Consider the following 20,024-nt stretch of genomic DNA (forward strand, 5'->3'; position numbering starts at 1 on the left):
GGGAAACAGGAGGTGTGCAATGAGAGGTGAGGGAGGATGGAGAATTAGTCGCTAATAAGAGTCAAGTAGAACCATAAGCACATGGGGCCCAGCAGAAAATAATGACAGCATTCATTATGTGTTGGCACAGCCCAGAGTCATAAGTAAGAGGTAGAGATTATCAAAAGAATGGCAGGGTTGCCTGAATCATAACCACGTGCTGTTCTCACACTGGAAGCTTGGTATGGGGCAGAGACTGAGTCCTGCCTGGCATGTGGACTTTTCCATCAACATAAAAGCAGTTATGCCATGGCAACAATGATAACCTTTCCATCTTTCTAATGTTTTTTAAATGCCATTTGGCCCCTGTTCTTGCAACTACCCTAACAGAATGTCTCTAGAAATTTTTAGTTGCTCTAGGTGGCTTGATTTGGTAGTATAAAAAAAAATCTCATTATTTTATACTGTACCAATTATAAATTAGTGATAAATGAATAGTAATAAGTTTGAAATTCTCTTTTTCACAATCGTCTAAGAAATAAATTGGTTGCTGAGACACTATATAACCCACCTAAGAATTTTAAGGACTTTAAGCTCTTTAAACATCTTTGTTTTCATTTTAAAAAGTTAACACTTTGATTTTCACTTTCCGCTTTTTAGTTATTAAAGAAGGTGATTTTGTATTTTATGGCTGCTGTAACAAATTACTACAACTTAGTTGCTTAAAAAAACAAAAATTTCTAATCTTACAGTTCTGTAATTCAGAATTCCGCTGCACATCTCATTGGCCTAAAATCGAGGTATTGACAAGGATGCATTCCTTTCTGGAGGTTCTAGGGAAGAATCCATTTTTGTGCCTTCTCCAGCTTCCAGAGGCTACCGCGTTCCTTAGCTCATGGTCTCACTCCATCTTCAAAGCCAGCAATGTCCAGTCAGTTCTTTCTCACATCCCATCATTCTGACACTGATTCCCTCTTCCACATTTAGGGACCCTCATGATTACATTGGGCCCATTTGGATAATCCAGAATGATCTCTCTATTTTAAGGTCAACTGATTGCAATCTTTATTCCATCTCCAACTTTAATTCTCCTTTGCCACATAAATGAACACATTTACAGGTTCTGGGGTCATGGGCGTTTTTGGAGGCCTTCATTCTGCCTAATACAATAGGTCCCTCTGGAGGAACTCTGTTAGATGGTGCTGAACTATTCTAGACCTTAGAAACTAAATGGTCTAATACCCCAGAGCCTTCTCCTCCACTTATAACACATGTTGCTAATCGTTTACAGTATACTTTTTCATTGAGGTCAGATGTAGCCTCAGAATCCTTCTCAATGGAAAGCTCCAAGCATAGCTCTAGCAATTAATCAAGGTTCACATGAGATGAACCATTTTCCTGTTTCTATCCAGAATCATTTTACTTCCCTTTAATGAGACTGATTTTCTTAAAACATATATATATATATAAATTTATTTACATATTTATAAATATAAATAACTAATTTATATTTATAACACTAATTTAGGCTAATTTAGACTGGCATTTTTCTAACTTGTCCGAGTCAATATGGTTTGATTTAAATCACAGTAATGGAATTACATTTATTCATATTGGCTATATGGAGATCCCTACTGTAAATAAGAAAGTTAAAAAAATTGACAATACCAATTATTTGTAAAGATATGGAGCTATAGGAACTCTCATTTTTGCTGGTTAAAATGTAAAATGGTACAGCTGCTTTAAAAACAGTTTGCAAGTTTTTTAATAAAAGTAAACATACTTATTATATGATCCAGCAACCACATTCCTAAATATTTACCCATTTGAACTATAAACTTTTTGTTCATGCAGCAACCACATTCCTAAATATTTACCCATTTGAACTATAAACTTTTGTTCACCTATGTGTGTATGTTTATAGAAGCTTTATTCATGATTGTCCTAAACTGGAGGCAACCAAAATGTCCTCCAAGAGGTGATTGATATATATCCATACAGTGGAATACTAATAATCAATAAAAGGAAATGTGCTATTGCTTCACACAACAACATAGATGAATGTTAAATACATTTTGCTAAGTGAAAGAACCTAGACCCAAAATGCTACATATTGTATGATTCCATTTACGTGGCATTCTAGAAAAGAAAAACGATAAGAACAGAAAGCAGGCCATTTGTTGACAGGGATTAGGAGAGGGGAGAGTGGTTGATTAGAAAAGGGAAACAAAGAATCTTTAGGGTGTTGAATCCATTCTATATGGTATCAGGATGGTGAATACACGACTTCATGAATTTATCAAAATCCATTGAAATTGATATCTCAGAGAGTAAACTTTCATGTATGTAAATTAAGTTAGAAATCAATGAGGAGGTTGGAGGAAATCCCAGGATGAAATGTCGACTGTGACAAAAGAATCTATCTGTATTGTATATGAAAGACATAATCTCACTGGAGAAGGTGAGGAAACAGGAGTAGATCTAAGTGACTTTGTAAAATAGATTTTTAACTAGAAACTGTAGGGCTAAAGACAAAATCAACTAAACATTAACCCTGTACTCTAATTGGTAAGTTTGTTTATCCTGGGGGTACAGGTTAACAGTTCTGAAAATGTCTTGTATACTGAAGTTAAACAAATAATTAAATGAATGTGGATGGTGGTGGGAGATAAGCTTCTCATTGTTGGAGAGCTACATTATAGGTAAGAAGGGGGAAGATTAGTAAATTATGTGGTACTGGATTAGAGTAGGAAACATTAGTATAATTAACATATATTTAATTTATTATATAGATGGAAAAACCCACAAAGAATTATAGATGTGTATGTAAACATGAGCAAGCATATATACATAAATTTCTTAGCTCTGTCCACAAAGAGAGCTGAGAAGCAGTGACATTCCAGTAGCAAAGAGGAAACCCAGTGTCCAGATCTTGGTTTCTAGATACCATTCTCCAATAAAAGGTACCTGGGTCTCTGATAAATTGTTGAATCTAGGACCGAAGAGGGAAAAATACAGCATGAACCTGGAACTTCTTGTAATGCTTAAAAGTAAGAAGATCTTCAAAAATCAAAAGGATGGGGGCTTGTCAAAGGGAGCAAGAGCAACCTGAAAGAGATGACAATGGCCAAAGCTAGAACAATTGAAGTATCAAAATTAACAGTGTAATATTGGATTCTAACAGAAAATAAAAACCAAATAAATGAGTGAATAAAAAAATTTTCCTTACAAGTCTTCCTTACGGAAGAATTCCAAATAATTTATCTAGACACTCCTCTGTCTAGCAGGTAGGGCTTAATCTTAGGCACATGTGCACACACACGCACATACCTTGACCTATGGGATGGATTTCATGACTTGATTCCAAAGAATAGACTATGAAATGAGGAAATAATAGTGGAGAAGCCTGGCAAAATACTACCTTGGCCAGGTAGTGTAAGTTAATATCATTGATGATAAGTCATGTCAATAGCACATATCACAGATATGATGTGACGAGGACACTCACTTTACATCTGTGATGTTCTTAAAAACACCTCCAAATCCAGGCATCCCTGAGGAAAAAACAAAAACAGACAAACACAAATCAAGGGACATTTTTATAAAATACCTAACCAGTACTCTTCAAGAATATCAAAGTCATCAAAAACAAGGAAGGACAGAGAAACTGTCACAGGCCTGGAAAGTCTAAGGAGACATGATGACTAAACACAGTTTGTCTTCCTGAACTGGATCCTGACACTACAAGATGAAAGGACAGTGGTATAAAAGCTAATGAAATCCAAATAAAGATTTGAGTTTAGTTAATAATGTGCCAATGCTGTTTTCCTAAAAGTTTGATAAATGTACCATGGTTATAGAAAATCCGAAAACAGGGGCAACCAAGTAAGGAGTATATGTGATTCTTTGCACTATATTTGCAACTTTTCTGTAAATTTAAAATTATTCAAAATAAAAGCAAAAAATGTTAACTTCAAATCTTGTTAGAAAATATTTTGACCATATAATGTCACTCTGTTTATAAATTGTATTCCATCCATGGATATGTCTATCTTTAGGCCAAGAACAATACCTTTGTTATTGTAGCTCTACGGTGACTCGTTAAATAGTGTAAGTTCTCCAACTTTTTCTTTTCTTTTATTTCAAAAAATGTTTTAGCTCTTCTAATCTTTAGAGTCAACCTGTCAATTTCTTCATCAAAGGAACATTGGAATTTAGATACTAATTGTACATAGACCATCTTAGGAAGAATAGGCATCTAAGAATAGGCAACTTGGGAAGAATAGGCACCTGGAAAAGGTGATTTGATTACCTGAGACCTTGCCCCACCCAACTTGTGGGCCCACATAAGCCATTTCCAGTGGCTTTTCCATTCATGTGGCCTGGTTTGGCTCATACCACGGACTTTCTTAAAATCTTTCAAAGATTCACAAAACCCAGAATGCAGCATCCGATCTCAGCATGCCTCGTGCCTCTTGCTGAGCAGCCGTAAGCCTGGCACTAGCAGCATCTGGCCTTGGTTCTTGGTCTGGCCTCTTGAGACCTGTCTAAGCCCTGTAGGTGGCAGCCATCTACAGATTGAGTCTTCCAATTCATGAATATTGTATTTCTCTTTATTTATTTAGATCTTATTTATTTCAAAAATCATAATTTTTAGAAGTCTCACACATGTTATTACATTTGTTCCTAGATGTTTTAGGTGCTATAGTAAATGGTAATTGTTAATTTTCTGATTGTTTCTTGCTAATATATAGAAATGCATGTGATTTTTGTATATTGACCTCCTACCTTCCATTTTTGATACACTCGTTTATTAGTTTTATTACCTTTTTTTATAGATTTTGTTCAGTATTTCTACATACTCAATCATGTCATCTACAAACAAATATTTTTACTTCTTTAAAACCTGTAGGCTTATTGCACCGGGCAAGACCACCAATGGAATATTGAATAGGAATCATTAGAACAGACATTCTTGCTTTATTACTGGTCTAAGAAGAAAAGTATTCAGAATTTCACTATTAAATATGCTAGGTTTCAGTATTTTTTAGATACTTTATCAAGTGAGCAAATTTCCTTTGATTCCTAGTTCACTGAGAGTTCTTACAATGAATAGGTGCTAAATTTTGCCAAATGTGTTTTCTGCATGTATCGATATAATTACATGATTGTTATTCCTTATTCTTTACTGGGGTAAAATACATTGATTGATTTTCAAATGTTGAACTCAACTTTCATTCATAGGATAAACATCATTTGATTGTTGTGTATTTGATTTGCCGACATTTAGAAAAAAAATCTTTTTTTCCTATGGATGTTTTTATGATTTGCTCATTGTCCTTGGTTTCCATCAGTTTGGCCACGGTAAGTTTAGAGCTGAGGTTCTTTGTATTTATTCTGCTTCATTTTCACTGAGTTCCTTGCTTCTGTTGGTTGATATCTTTTGTCTTAGGAAGTCCTAAGATACAAAAGACATCAACATTTACAAATATTTATCTGCACCCTTTCTCTTTCTTCTTCTGGGATGCTAAGTACATATGCATTAGACCAACTGATATTGTTTCATAGACATCTGATTTTTAACCCCCTTCCCCATTTTTTTGGTGTTTCTATTTGGATACTTTGTAGTGATCAACTTTCAAGTTCTCCATTTCTAATACCAAATTTTTTACTTCCAGCATGTATTTTTTCATATTTTTAATAGTTTCCATCTGTCTCTTCTCTATGAAAGACTTGTAACTTTCTCAAATTTAGTTTATTTAGATTTCTTAGCATCCTGAGCCCTCCAATGAGATTTTTACAAACTATGAGTTTATGGCTTACTGGGTTTGCATAGGCTGTTAGAATGAGTATGAAAATCTCTTGTGATTTTTCAACTATCTAACCATAATGGAAGTTTGTATATTATATTCAAGGAAGAGTTTGTGAGAACACTGCTTTTCCCCTGTGGGACACTATAAAATATGGAATTGTTTTAAACACACATAAATAGCAAGGAATTGGGAAACTTTTCTCAAGAGGTAATCTGGGCACAGACTGTAACTGATATCTCTAAAATAAATTGTATCTATACTTGACCTTAATGTGGCTGTATCATCAGAGATTTTATAAGGGATGGATCCTGGTGTTTGACCTCCCTAAATCTTATAAAAATTTTCTTTACTCATCTAAGGAGAGACATGTATCTCCGAGCTCTGGTGACTGGAAGGCTAACTCTAACCATTGTAACATGATGCTTGGCTTTTGGAATTACTTCCCTTCTTATGCTTGAAGAGCCACTTGCTACAGGATAACACAATTAACTTATAAAACATAATGTATTCTGAATTCCAGTAGTGGAAATGTTAAGCGAAATCAGTTATGCCAATAGCAACATATATGCATAATAACTTAGAGAAAGCAATAATAGTAAAACAATTATTTAGCCTTTAATTTATGCAAATGTTCATAATCCCAAGAGGCGGAACTTATTATAATAGTTATTATTTATATTTTCACAATTATGGAAGCTGAAACGTGGAGCAGTGGAATCATTTGCAGTAGTAAGCATCTGTTGTATCTTCTTTTCTAGCTTCAACTCACTTCATTCCTTAGGATAGAAACAACATTCTATTTTACCCAGGAGAACAAAACCACCAGCGTTCTCTGTTGGTGAGGTATAGGTGATGATGACTCCACCCTGGTTTCTGTTAGGCATGTGACCCAGGCCTAGCCAATCAGTTCAGCAACACAGGGCACTGTGATTAGTTCGAGGTGAGCATAAGACTCAATTCTAGGGATGCTTTCAAGCTGCTAAAAAAGAAGAATCTCTTTTCTTGTGGGATTGCTAGTGGTTAAGATGACGCCCACAGAGGAAAGAAAACCCAGAATCAGAGGGAAGAGGGAAACCAGATGCAGATAACATCCTCAGCTCTTAGATCCAGTCATGCCTGAAGGAAGTCCTTTGATCCCTCAGCTTTTCTTTTAAGTGTGCCAATATATTTACTTAAGCTGTTTGAATCCTTCTCTTCCTTTCATACAGGATTGTTTTGGCTAACATTTGTTGAATGCAGGAAGCTAGTGAGAACTGGGATTTGAAGTCAGGTATCAATTTCAAGGAACTACATTTCTGAAACTGTGTACATCACAACTTTCTTACTAAAGCTTTTTTTGCTGCAATTTCAACCAGCATTTCTTGAGTTAGAAAATTCTCTTGTCCAATGTGCATGAATTAAGAGGAGAGCTGAATGTTAAGGAATTTATTTGTTTAGTTCTCTATTCCCTTGGGTTGACTCTGGATTGTGATTAATTGCAGCTTTGGGCTAATTTGTTGCCTAATATTCTTGGGTAAAACTGTAAATGTCATATTAGATTTAACTAGGAGAAGCAGGGGGCTGTCTTCCTGCAAGCCTAGAGTTGGATGAACTATGAAAATGAACATTCACATAAGAATGCCATGTTTGTCTTCCTCATTGCTGCTTTCCCTGCAGGATAACTCTAGCTAATTTAGTAATTAGTGGTAGGAAGCTTGCAAATCTGCAAGCTAATTTGCACATAAGAAAACCATGCTTAAAATAACATTAACTCACTGGGTTTCTATGTGGGGTTTGGCACACAGCTGTCCCATTCCCTAGGCTGTATCCCCTGTGGTACTTTGAAATGGGAAAGGACAGTAGGGCCTGCCTTGGAACAAGAAGTACATAAAGAGAGAGGAAGTGAAGGTAGAAATTGTTTTCTTTGGTGCAACTGAAATCCTAATAGGCCATTTCACTGACTGTGGAAGGTATTAACAGTCAAGCACTAGATAGTAATGATGATAATTTCTCTCAATTATTGAGTGCTTACTATGTCTCAGGCACTGTGGTAGATGCTTTATATATATTGTCACATTTCCTTTTCAAACAAAAAGAAAAAAAAACTATATATTTTCGTCCCCTTATACGGATAAGGAAATAATGGCTCAACGACCTTAACTAACCAGTCTAAGCTCATACATTTACCAACAGCAGGGGCAGGATTCCTATTTAGGCTTAAATTTTAATTACAATGTATGCTGCCTTTTATATTACCAGGGTTTTGAAGAGAACTGTTATCCAGGATGTCACTGACATTTGTAGTAGAGTCAACCCCATTGTAATAAAGCTTATTATCAGAAATTCCGCAGGCATGAAAACATCTTATTTTAAAAAGACGTACTTGAGCCTATGTCTACCTATACCTACTACTTAATTTTTCACAGAAAAACTCTTTAAAACAGTAGGCTATACTTGCTGGCTATAGATCTTCATCTCCTCTTTTCTCTTGAACCTAATTTAATAGGGTCCTGATAAGGAAATGGCTCCTATTAAGGTTAACAGTGACCTCTAACTTCTCTTCTTGGTCCTGTCAGTTTCCTTTGACATATGGTAGGTAGTTTCCTCTCATTTTCTTTAAACTCTCTTCACTTGACTTCTGGAACGTCACATTCTCCTGTTCTTTTGGAGACCTTCCTTGTCCCAGCGACCATCCTTTCTTCCCTGGACTCTTGCTACAGCATCTTCACTGGTCTCTGTCCTTTCTTGCTCCCCTAAAATCCATTTCCTCCATAGCAGCCAAAGTGAGTTTCTCAAAATACAAATCGGATCAGAGATTTCCTGATTAAAACCTTTCATGCCTTCCTATCACACTTAGAATACAATACCAACTCCATTTCATGGTGAAACAGGCTATTTTAGATTTGCAATTCCTTCTTCTCTTATTTTATTTTTTACTGCTTTTTCTTTTGCTTTCTCTGTTCCAGACACACTGACCTTATGGCTTTTTCTCAAATATTCCAAGTTTATTTCCAAAACATGGTTTTTGCACAGTTTGTCTCTAACTTTCAATCCTCTTCTCTTAGGGTTCCATATACTGAGGATGCTTTCAGTGCTTTCCTATCATTCAGAGTGGTTCTTAGATTTCACTTCTTCAGGGACTATCCCCATAGCCAATCTAAAAGAGTTTCCAACCCACGCCTGTATTCTCTAACCTCTTATCCTGCTTTATTTTCTTTATTGCAATAACTCTATCCAAAATTGTGCATTTAAAAAAATATTTACTTGTTAATTGTCGATCCACTAGAATATAAACTCTATGAGGACAAAAACTTTGTTTTATCACCACTATTTTCCGGGAGTGTAGAATGATGGTAAATATTATTTAAATACTTGAATTAAGGAATGAATACATTTTAATAAAAGTGATTTTTATGTTTCCTATTGTGAGGCTTTGCCCCTCATCTATAATGCCTGCCTATACCCTCTGTAGTGTACCATTTCTCCCATTTTTCAAATTCCTTCCACACCATAACTTTTCAATAAATTTTCTTAGACTAAACTTTCATGTCATTCTACCATTCATGGTAGCTGATATAGTACAGGGATAAATGAATGTTGGCTGAAGCAAGCATTTCATGCCACAAATATTCATTAATTACTGATAGTAACTCAGATGTAGGCGTGGTGGGAAAAGAAGGCAAAACAAAAGTAAATATGTCATCAGTTAAGTTAGATCATCTTAAGAAAGTCTGGGCTTAATTTAAAGGCTTTAAGAGCCAACAAATGCTTTTCATTAAGAAATTTGTAACTCGTGAATGTGAGATAAGTAGTAAAAGGTAACACTATTATCAATGAAAAGAGTGACTGGGAAAAGAAAGAAATTATAGTCAGAGAATCCAGGTCAGAAGCTATGTTAGTGCAGGTAAAAAGGGATTTAAACTCTAAACTAGGACACTGGAAAAAAATGAAAATGGAAAAAAAAAGTTTACTCAGTTCATTTTAGGGGTAAATTTTGTAGGATTTAGTACGTAACTGGATGCCTAGATATATATGCTCTTAACAGAAGACACTGAAGAAAGCTCTCGGTCTCTAACCTAAGAATTTTATTGCTATCAAGACAAAACAAGGGAGAGTTTATGGAGCTCTCTTGTTATAGAAATACAGTCTAACGTAGTTTATGCACGCAGGGGAATTTGTTTCAGGGACGTTGAGTGTGGGAGGAAGAATGATGATCCCCCATAAATGTTTGTGTTCTTATTTCCAGAACCTGTAAATATGTTCTCTTTCCTGGCAATGGGGGCTTTGCTTGAGAGATGAAGGTTAAAGATTTTGAGGAGATTATCTTGAATTATCTAGGTGGACCTGACCAAATCACATGAGTCCTTAAAAGCGGAGAACCTTTCTTAGGTGAATTTAGAGAGACATGTGACATTGCTGGTTTTGCAGTTGGAGGAAGTAGTCATGAGTCAAAGAATGTGGACAGCCCTTAAAAGCTGGGAAAAGCAGAATGGAATGCAGCCCTTCAGCCACTTTTTCACCCAGTGAAAGCCATGTCAGGCTTCTGATCTATAGAACAATTGCAGGAAGCACAAAGACGGGAAAGTGGTTGGGCCTCAGGAATAAACACAGCCTAGAATGAGAATAGGATCATCTTCCCACACACCTTTCTGCATGGCTACTTCATTCTTCTCTCTCTGGAGACTGGCTTTCTCTACTTCTCCAGAAGTTATGTCTGAACAAGAGTTTCTGAGAGTTCCTGAGGATTTTATCTAACAGATCAGTCACACCCAGAAAAGACTGCTTCTCTTCTTTGTCTTTATTTCCAAAAATTTTGCACGAGAACTCTAATTGTCTATGCTTAGATCAACCAACTATATTCAGGAGGAGAGGTTTTAGAGTTAACTAACAGGCTGGTACCCAAAGTCACCATGTGGATGGAGTAAAATTAGTGAGGATCTGTCCCCAACAGAGGAGGGGTGATGCCTAGACAAATCAACAAACAAGCAATATAGAAAGACACAGGTTTAAAGGTTGACATTGCTTCTTTCTGCATCCATTAGAAGTAAAGTAGTTATTGAGTGCTTACTTTGTGCCAGTCATTGAAATAATCCATATATGGCATTGCTAAACATAACCAACAGAATCAATAAGCTTATACTTCTGGTGGGAAAGGTGGTGATTTAATGTTTTTTTTTTTAAATTAATACATAATTAGAACTGTGTAAATATCTGTGAAGAAGCACAGGTTTTAAATGAAATTTCTAATTGAGGAAGGAGGGCAGTTCACAGAAATGAGACCTACCTAATCTGTACACTAGGAAAGCATTTAAGCCAAGGCCCAAGGATAAGAAGGTATCGGTCAAAGAAAAAAACTGTGGGTTCCAGGCAGAGGAAACAGCATCTGTGATGGTATAAAAGCAGAAAGAAACATGCAGTTTTCTAGAAACCGAGTGACAGTCATTACAGCTGAAGTCGAAGCAGTCAGGAGAGTAACATACGAGGAGACCAAGAAGATAAGCACCGGGACGTGCCCTTATCGAGGTGGAAGGAGTCATTGAGGCTTTAAAATTTGTACATTTAGTGCTTACTTATAAGGCAGAGCTTCAAACGGGGCTTGCCTTCGTCTTTACATTCAGATGCTGAACCTCACCTGCAGGCTTCTGAATCAAAATCTCTGGGCAGAGAGACTGCGGAATCTGCATTTTAGCATCTTCCCCCTTATGATTTTTTGCACTTTAAATTGTAATAGACACTCTTCAAAGGGAAATGACAATGATACACTTTTGTTATATTATTATTAGATAATTCAAAGTGGGTTTCATGTCTCTCTCAAGAACTGACAAACTAAGAATAATGAAATCTGTTTTTGCCAAATACAAAAGATCAAGAGTTAATGAAGTTACAAAATTGTCAGTCTTCAGTGATGTTTGCATCAGTATATTCTGTTTCAATTAACCTACTGACCTCCCTCTCAATATTGAAATAAAGAATGCTTGTAGCGGAGTATGCCGCATATTGGTGTTCCCTAGCTTCCACACCTAGGGAACTCTTGATTATATTTGTTTATATTTATTTTTAAAAGAAGAAGGCCTGTATACAGAGAAGAATGTAGGATGTGTGGGTTCATCTGAGCTACGATTGCTAGATGCATTGCCTATTTATGCTCCTCTAATTTGGCTATAGTGCAAATTAATGAGACCTGATAACTGTTGCCTTTCTATCTACCAATTCAAATTACATTAACAGTCAACGGGGAAAAAGAAAGATATTCAGAATGTCTACTGATCACAAAGCACTTAGAATTTTCAATGTTAAAAAAATCTTCGAGCATTATTTTGGAAAGTGTACAGTATCTTCCTCATTTTTATTTGTCCAGGGGAAAAGAGAATTTGATGGGAGAACCTAGACATTAGAAAAATGTCTGGTCAGTTGCCTAGACTCACAGAATGTTCTCTGCTGAATTCTCTCCTTCTCTTGACATAATCTAAAGAGGACCCTTCAAGGCACTCTGCGCCTTCATCATGTGCAAAGCAGTGGTTGCTGAAGGCCAAGGACAGGACAGGAACCTGGAGTTCGATTTGTGGAAGTGCGTAAATCTGAGGGTAGGCAACAGAGCAAAGACAACTCCCTAGGAATCTGAAAAAAGACATGTGAAGCTATCTGGAGAATCATTAGCATTCAGATCTCAAGCTGAAGTCCTGATTCTTCTCTATTCAACATTTAAAGTCAAGAGGGAACTGAATCTTAGTAAAAGCTGCAATAAAAATCTGACTCAAGCCAGTCACAGTATAGCAACCCAACAAAAGAAGAAGCATGCCTTTCTGGATGCAATATTGCTTACTTTCTATCATTCTTCTATACACAATATTCAGCATTAAATTTTATTTTAAAAAACATGAAACACACAAAGGAGTAAAAAAATGTGAAGCGTGGTCAAGAAAGGTAGGTATCAATAGAAGCAGACACAAAAATGATTCAGATAATTAGAATTACAGACAGATGAGGACTTGAAAATAACTAGGATAAATATGTTTAAAGTATAGTAGAAAATGTGGACAAAAATGTGTGAACAGATTGAGAATTTCAGCAGAGTAGTAGTAAGCTATAAAAAATACCAAATAGAAAGGATAGAAATAAAGTATTTGTTAGGAAAGATGAAAAATTAATTTGAAGATCTCAGTGGAAGACTAGACATAACAGAAAAAGGTCAGGAAGCTTCAAGATTATCTAAATGGAAGCACTTAGAGGAAAAAAGAAGTGAAAAAACGTTAACCAAAGTAGTTGAGGCCAATGTAGCAATATTAACCAGTCTAATCCTACCTGATAAATTGACCTATATGATATATATAAACACTGCTCTCCAAAACAGCAGAATACAATTTTTTTCCAAGTTACATGGAATATTAATCAAGATAGATTATATGGTAGGCCACAAATCAGGTCTCAACAAATAGTACATGATTAAAATTATAGAGTATGTTTTAGGTCACAATAATACTAAATTAGAAATCAATAAGATATATAGAAAATTCTCAGTTTGGAAATTTAGGAAGATCTTTGTAATAACTCATGAATCACAAAAAAAATTATATATCAAAATATGTATAGTTAGAGAAAAATTTATTGATACACGTTTATATTCTACAGATATTAAAAGATGAAACATTCATGCAAATAATTGCATATTTAGATGAAATAGACAAACTTTTTGAGAAACACGATTACAAAAATCAATGCAAGAAGATATAGAAAACACAAGACCTTTGTTAAAGTCATTGAATACATAAACAACAAAAACAAAAGAAGCAAAAATAACCTTCCTGCCAAGAAAACTTGAGGTCCAGATGCCTTTGTAGTGAATTCTTTCAAACTTTTAAGAATACCAATCTTACTCAAATTCTTTTAGAAAACAGAGAAGAAACATTTCCTCTTTTGTTTTATGAGTTCAGCATAGTTCTGACACTAAAACAGAATAGGTCACACATGCCTAATGACCCTCATGAAAAAGGGTCATAAGTCCTTAACAAAATATTAGCAAATCAGATACAGCACTATATTAAAAGTATCATGATCAAATGAGATTTATTTCAGTAATGCAGGTCTTTGATTTTGTTTTTTAATATTCAAAGGTAAGGAATACAATTCACCACATTAACATAAAGGATAAAATCATATGATCATCTCAACTGATACAGAAAAAAATCATTTGAGGAAATCTAATATCGATTTATGTTAAATTGATAACATAAATTAATAATTTATGTTAAAAAAAATCTGGCAAACTAAAATATACCAAAAAATAAGAAATGTTTCTCAATCTGATAAAGGAAATTATGAAAAATCTCCAGTTGACATCATTTAATTAATAGTGAAACACTGAATATTTTCATCTCAGACTTGGAACAAAACAAGAATGTCAAGTCTGATCACAGCTGTACCACATTACCTGGAAATCTTAGCCAGTATATAAAGATAAGTGGAAGAATTAAAGGGTGTAACGGTAAGAATAGAATAAGAAAAACTCATTATCCATAGCTGACATGGTCGTGTACTTAGAAAATCCTATGGAATGTCTAAAAAATTCTAGCCATGATAAGTGAATTTAGAAAAGTCATAGAATGCAAAATCAATATATAAAAATTATGGTATTAAGTATACTATCATTAACATAGGAAAATAAATAAAAGAAAAAATTTTACAATAACATCAAAACCTAGAAATAAATATTATAAAAGGTGTTCAAGGCTATAAAGCACTGCCGAGTTAAATTAAAACAGGCAATAATAAGTAGAGAAATGTATGCTGTCCGTGGCCCAAAAGACTCAGTGTTACTAAGATGTTCATTTTCCCCAAGTTTATCTGTGGTTGCAACTTAATCTCAATCAAAATCCAAGTAAGTTTTTTTATTTAGAAATTATCAAGCTGATTCTAAAATGTATATAGAAATGCAAAGTATATAGAAAAGCCAAAACAATCCTACAAGAAAGAAAGAAATTGGAAGATTTATAATACCTGATTTCAAGACTTATTATAAAGCTGTGTCAATTAATACAGTGTGTTATTGGCATAAAAATAGTCTAATAGGTCAAAGGAACAGAAAAGCAACAGAAAAAGAAGAATACATATATGGTTGATTCATGATCAAGGCACCAAATTAATTCAATGAAAAGGTTCATTTTTATTTATTTTTAACAAATGATGGCGTCATAACTGGATAATAGATAGGAATGTAGGGAGAAAATAAAATTTTGAACTCTACCACACTCCATATACCAAAATTAATTTTTGATGGATCATAGATCTAAACAGAAAAGCTAGGAATGTAAGACTACTTAGAACAAAGCAGTGGAAAATAGCTTTGTGATGCCAGACTAGCTTTAGATTTTTTTACAAAAAAAAAAAAAAATCACAAAATATAAAATTTGTGAATTGAGCATCATTAAAATTAAAAATGTCTGATCATCAAAAGACACCATTAAGAAAATGAATTGGCAAGCTACAAAATGGGAGAGAATAATCAAAATATACAAATCCAACAGAAGACTTATGTCCAGAATATATGAACTCTTATTTGTCAACAGTAAAATGACAAAAAATAAATAATAGAACAGGCAGATGTATCAAACATACACTTAACAGAATAAGTACAAATGACCAACAAGCCCATGAAAAAGTGTTGAAAATTGTTAGTCATCAGTGAGTTGTAAATTAAAGCATTAATTGCTTCTCAGTGCTTTTAGGGTAAAAAATAAATAAATCTAGACTCCTTAACATAATTTATATGGTCCCTGTCTGTAAGTCGTTGTCATACTGCCCTCTCCAGGAATTCTTTAAGGTCTTCAAATTTGTGCACATACTCATACCTGAGGTTAGCCCAACCCTAATTCCCTCTTCTGCTTTATTTGCCTTTCTGGTGTCTTCTCATTGTTTAGATCACTGCTGAAATGAGACCTTCAGATCCCCCAAAATAACATCTTAGATCAGTCAATCTATTGCTGCCCCACCTCACCCTATGTTTTATAATATTTCTTATACTATTTATTTCCTTTATAGCACTTAAAATAATTAAAAGAATCTATTTGTATTTTTACTTCCTCTTCCAGAATATAAATTTATGAGCAAAGATTTTTGTCATAATATCCACTGCATTTCTAGAGTGTCTGACAAAATGAATGGCCCTAGTAGTAGGCACTCTAAAATAATGAATGAATGAATGAATGAAGTGCAAGAGGTCACTGAAACCTAAGCAAGGTAGGATTTACATATGCAAATTCTTGACTTCTCTAGAGTTTCTGCTGCATTTCTGCAAAGCTCTATCAGTTGGAACTGTCCCCTTCACAAGGAGAGCTTTACTTTAGTTTATAAAGCTGCTCCTGGAGCATCTGTACCGTATCATGCAGGTGCTTTCCCTAGGGAATGATCTGTCTTCACACCTGATGCCCAAGCATGAAAAGCCACCTTTCCATCCATGAGCTAGGCAGTTTCTGATGAAAGCAGCCACTGACTCTTGAAGGACTTCCAAGAAATACCAAATGTTGCAAAAGTTTTGTTGATAAAAACTTTAAGGAGATAGGGTGTGTCCTTGCAGTGGTCTAAATCAAGCTATTGCAGCTTGATCCCTTCACCTGAGACACAGCTGAATACTTTGTTAAATGACGGGGCGGTGGTGATGGCCGGGAACTGTACCCAAAAGACAGATAGATGCCAGGTTAAGTAAGAACCAGACAAGTATTGTGGTATTTGATTTTTAAGTATAATAATTCTTATATTTTGTTGACACAGTAACTACATTTCATTTTAAAACAGTAATGTCATGTGATAGCAGTTCGACTTTGGTTCAGTAGAAGCAAACATTTACATTTTTATTAGGCTGTCACTCTGGAAAAAGAGGCTTCCTGGTGAGAGAGACAGAGAGAGAGAGGGAGGGAGGGAGAGAGAGGGAGGGAAGGGAAGAAGGAGAGAGACTGCCTGAGACTTAAGTATTCATTCAGGTATTTACTTCTTGCTTCTCCTTTCTCCCTGGAGCATTTCTACATGACATTAAACAAAATTGCAAAACAGCAAAAGTATACTAAGGATTGTGGTCAGAAGCCATCTGCATAGAAGTATATTTTTTTCTTTAGCCTAAAACAGTATAGGCAATTGCTCTACCTGAGCAGTAATGAAGGTTAAATACCTTTGACCATTAAACGTTTGTGCTGTACTTAACTCAGGCAGCACAAGTACACAGTGACAGATTATGTATTCGGGACATCTACCTCATTTCTCAGTCTCTCTCTGCCACTAAAACTCATTTCAGGGCTGCACGAGTGTGAGCTGATGCTCCTTTGCCAAATTACCTTGTTTAAATCTAAAACATTGCTGCCATCAGCAACTAGAAACTTTGAGAAGCAATTTAGGGTTGATATAATTTGCAAGTAATTTATCACTGCCAAGTAGATGGTTTTACTAAACAGTGGCAAGGTGCCTGTATAAAAAAAAAGAAAACATAGTAAAAGAAAGGTTATGTTACCTTTGTCTGTCCTCCCTCTCATTCTTTCTTGCTTCCACTCCATTTGTTTTCTCATGTAGTTATTTAAACTTCTAGTTTGGAGTATAGTGAAGCAGACAACAACCTAGTAAGTAGTGAACTAAAAAGATGTCTAAGTGTATTTTGACCCTCCCTGCTTTGATGAAAGCAGGCAGATTTTCAAGAAGGAAGAATCAACAAAAGCTGAACTAAGCAGAGAAAATGTTGTGAAGCCTGTGGGCTTTGACTCAGCCCAGAGAAGACAGAAGGAAGAGGAACCTCCTTAAAGACAGGAAGAGCATGGGCCAAGGCCCTGGGGCAGGAGTGAAGAAGTAATGAGGAGACTCTCTAGTAGAATTCTATTTATCATTTTTGCTTAATACTTAACATATTAAATTACTCTGTCTATACATTGGTGATTTAAAGTGCCTATATCTTAGTTTTGAATAAATCTGCATGCAGCATATCCAAATCATTCAAAATTCCCAAGTCTGGCATTTGTTCTTCCATTCCACCAATGTAGCATAAGCTTCTACTATCTCTAACACAGTGTGTCCAAAATCAGGGAGACAAAGAAGATTGAATCAAATTGTGTAATAGGTCAACCTGTTAGAATTTAGTTTTTTAGTAGAATTTAGTGTTTTTGTGGTTTAGTGGAATTTCTGACTGGAAGTTCTGTGACAAGACAGGGTGAGGCATTTTGAGAGTCAGGTGAGACCTTTGCATCCTCATCTTTTTAATAACTCTTCAAACAGTGAAATCGCTATGAATGCAGAAGGGGATGGGCCAGGAGTTGCTGAACTTGGAAAGATCAGCATCTATTTATAAATTGCCTGCTTTTCACAATTTGTGTTAAGTCAAGGGGGGTCGGGTATGGTTGAATGTACATATTTCTTGGAAACGCTTCATGTTGTTGATGATTCCTTGGACTAAAAATGTAAAAATGGATAACACCATACATTTTCAAATGAGTTATTTGGCCCATAAGAAAGGCAGCCACTGAAGAGTAAGCAGCTAACAAAATTAATCTGGCTTTGATGAGAAAGAATTTTCACTATTCACAAACCTGGTGGTGGTGTAAGCAAAACCCCTACCCCCTGACCACAGTGCAGTCCTCTGGTCTCCCTGTCTGTCATTTGTGCCTTTGGATTTTAATCCCATTTTCATGCAGCATTTTAGATCTGGAAGCAGAGATGGAAGAGACTTTGGGGCCACACCGTTGGACAACCCAAAGTAGTTCTCATATTTACATATGTAAGAAAGGCCCAGTCACTAACCTCTTTCTCGTTTACCGGCTCTGCTAAGTTCAGTACAAGGCTGCAAAACCAGATAATGGTCTCTGCCTCAGTGGAGATAGCACTGTGGCTAATATTTTTTGAAAGAGGAGTAATCATTAAAAGAAGTGGATGTGAATTATTTGAAACATTTAAGAAAAGCTGATTTAAAATGTTTTACTATTTTTTTTTTCTAGTTTCTGCATGGGCTATGCCCATAGGGAGATTTTTTTTTCCTTCTTCTCCAAATAAGCTCTTATTAAGATTTGTTCAACTTTTTAAATAGAGAAACACATACAATTGATTATCTTCTAATACCGCAAAAGGGAAAAATATAATTAAGTTCTCATCCTCTAAGAAAACAATACAAATTTTTACTGGGTGGTTATTGAATAAGCTCCCCGTGGGAAAACATTGAAGATTCTAGGAATTTTGATACTCAAACTTGGCACCACTCCCCATTAATCACTCACCAGTCAAGTAGCTGCTGGCAGCAGCATCTAGATCTTAGATTTGGCCATCTATCCTTCATCAACTCTGGGTACATGTAAGTATCCTAGCTCCTCAATGCCAAGAATAAATGAATGAATGAATGAATGCATGCTTCAAAGTCCAGGAGAAGGAGCTTTATTTGGACTTGCTCTATGATTTTGTCCTATTTGTTCTATTTAAAACTTTTTTTAAATAGAAGAAACTGAGGACCAGAATGAACAACCAGCATGCCATAGGACATACAGATAATAAGAGCCAGGGCCATCATGGAACAAAGATCTGTGTAGGGCTGATGTTTGTGAGGTTTCCACTCTACACAAATGGCCTCTTTGACAGATAGGTTTGAGCTCGGAGCCAGGTCAGTTGGTGGTTGTTGATCTCACTATCACTTAAATCATTATTTGTATAAAGTATCACTGGAGCCGGGGAAGAGGGCAAATGAGAAAAAGTATTAAGTGGGTTAACGAAATGTTTTCTCCTCATTTGAGAGGATGCATTAACCGCTAGAAGAAAACACATCACAACATCTCAAATGAACTTCCTCAAGATATGATATGAGTATGATGGCAACTGCAGGGTAAGCAAAGTCATCAAGGGAAGAGTTGCGAGAAGAACTTCTGATCTTTAATTGCTTTGAGACACAACCAGGCCCTATGATGTCTATCATTTTTATTTTCTCTGTGTCTTCAAAGGTCCCCACAGGAACCTCAGAAATGAAAGTAAGATTCCAGCTCAATAGCAAATGATTTAGCATTGATTCTCTGTACATTTAAGTCTATGATAAAGTAGATAAAAGACAAACTGCTCTTAATAACAGAAATTAATAAGAATTCTAAACCGAACTAGGTAAGAACTAAATGAGTAGATTTTTCATTAGAGAAGAAAAATCCATGTATTTTAGTTCCATGTGGTATAGCGACTAGAAACTTTAGCTCTATGGTCAAATATTTTTACATATCCTGACACAATAGCTCTATGATTTTTCAGAATAAACTT

This window comes from Pteropus medius, unplaced genomic scaffold, assembly GCF_902729225.1.
Source record: "Pteropus medius unplaced genomic scaffold, Ma_sr-lr_union100, whole genome shotgun sequence".
Taxonomy (NCBI): domain Eukaryota; kingdom Metazoa; phylum Chordata; class Mammalia; order Chiroptera; family Pteropodidae; genus Pteropus; species Pteropus medius.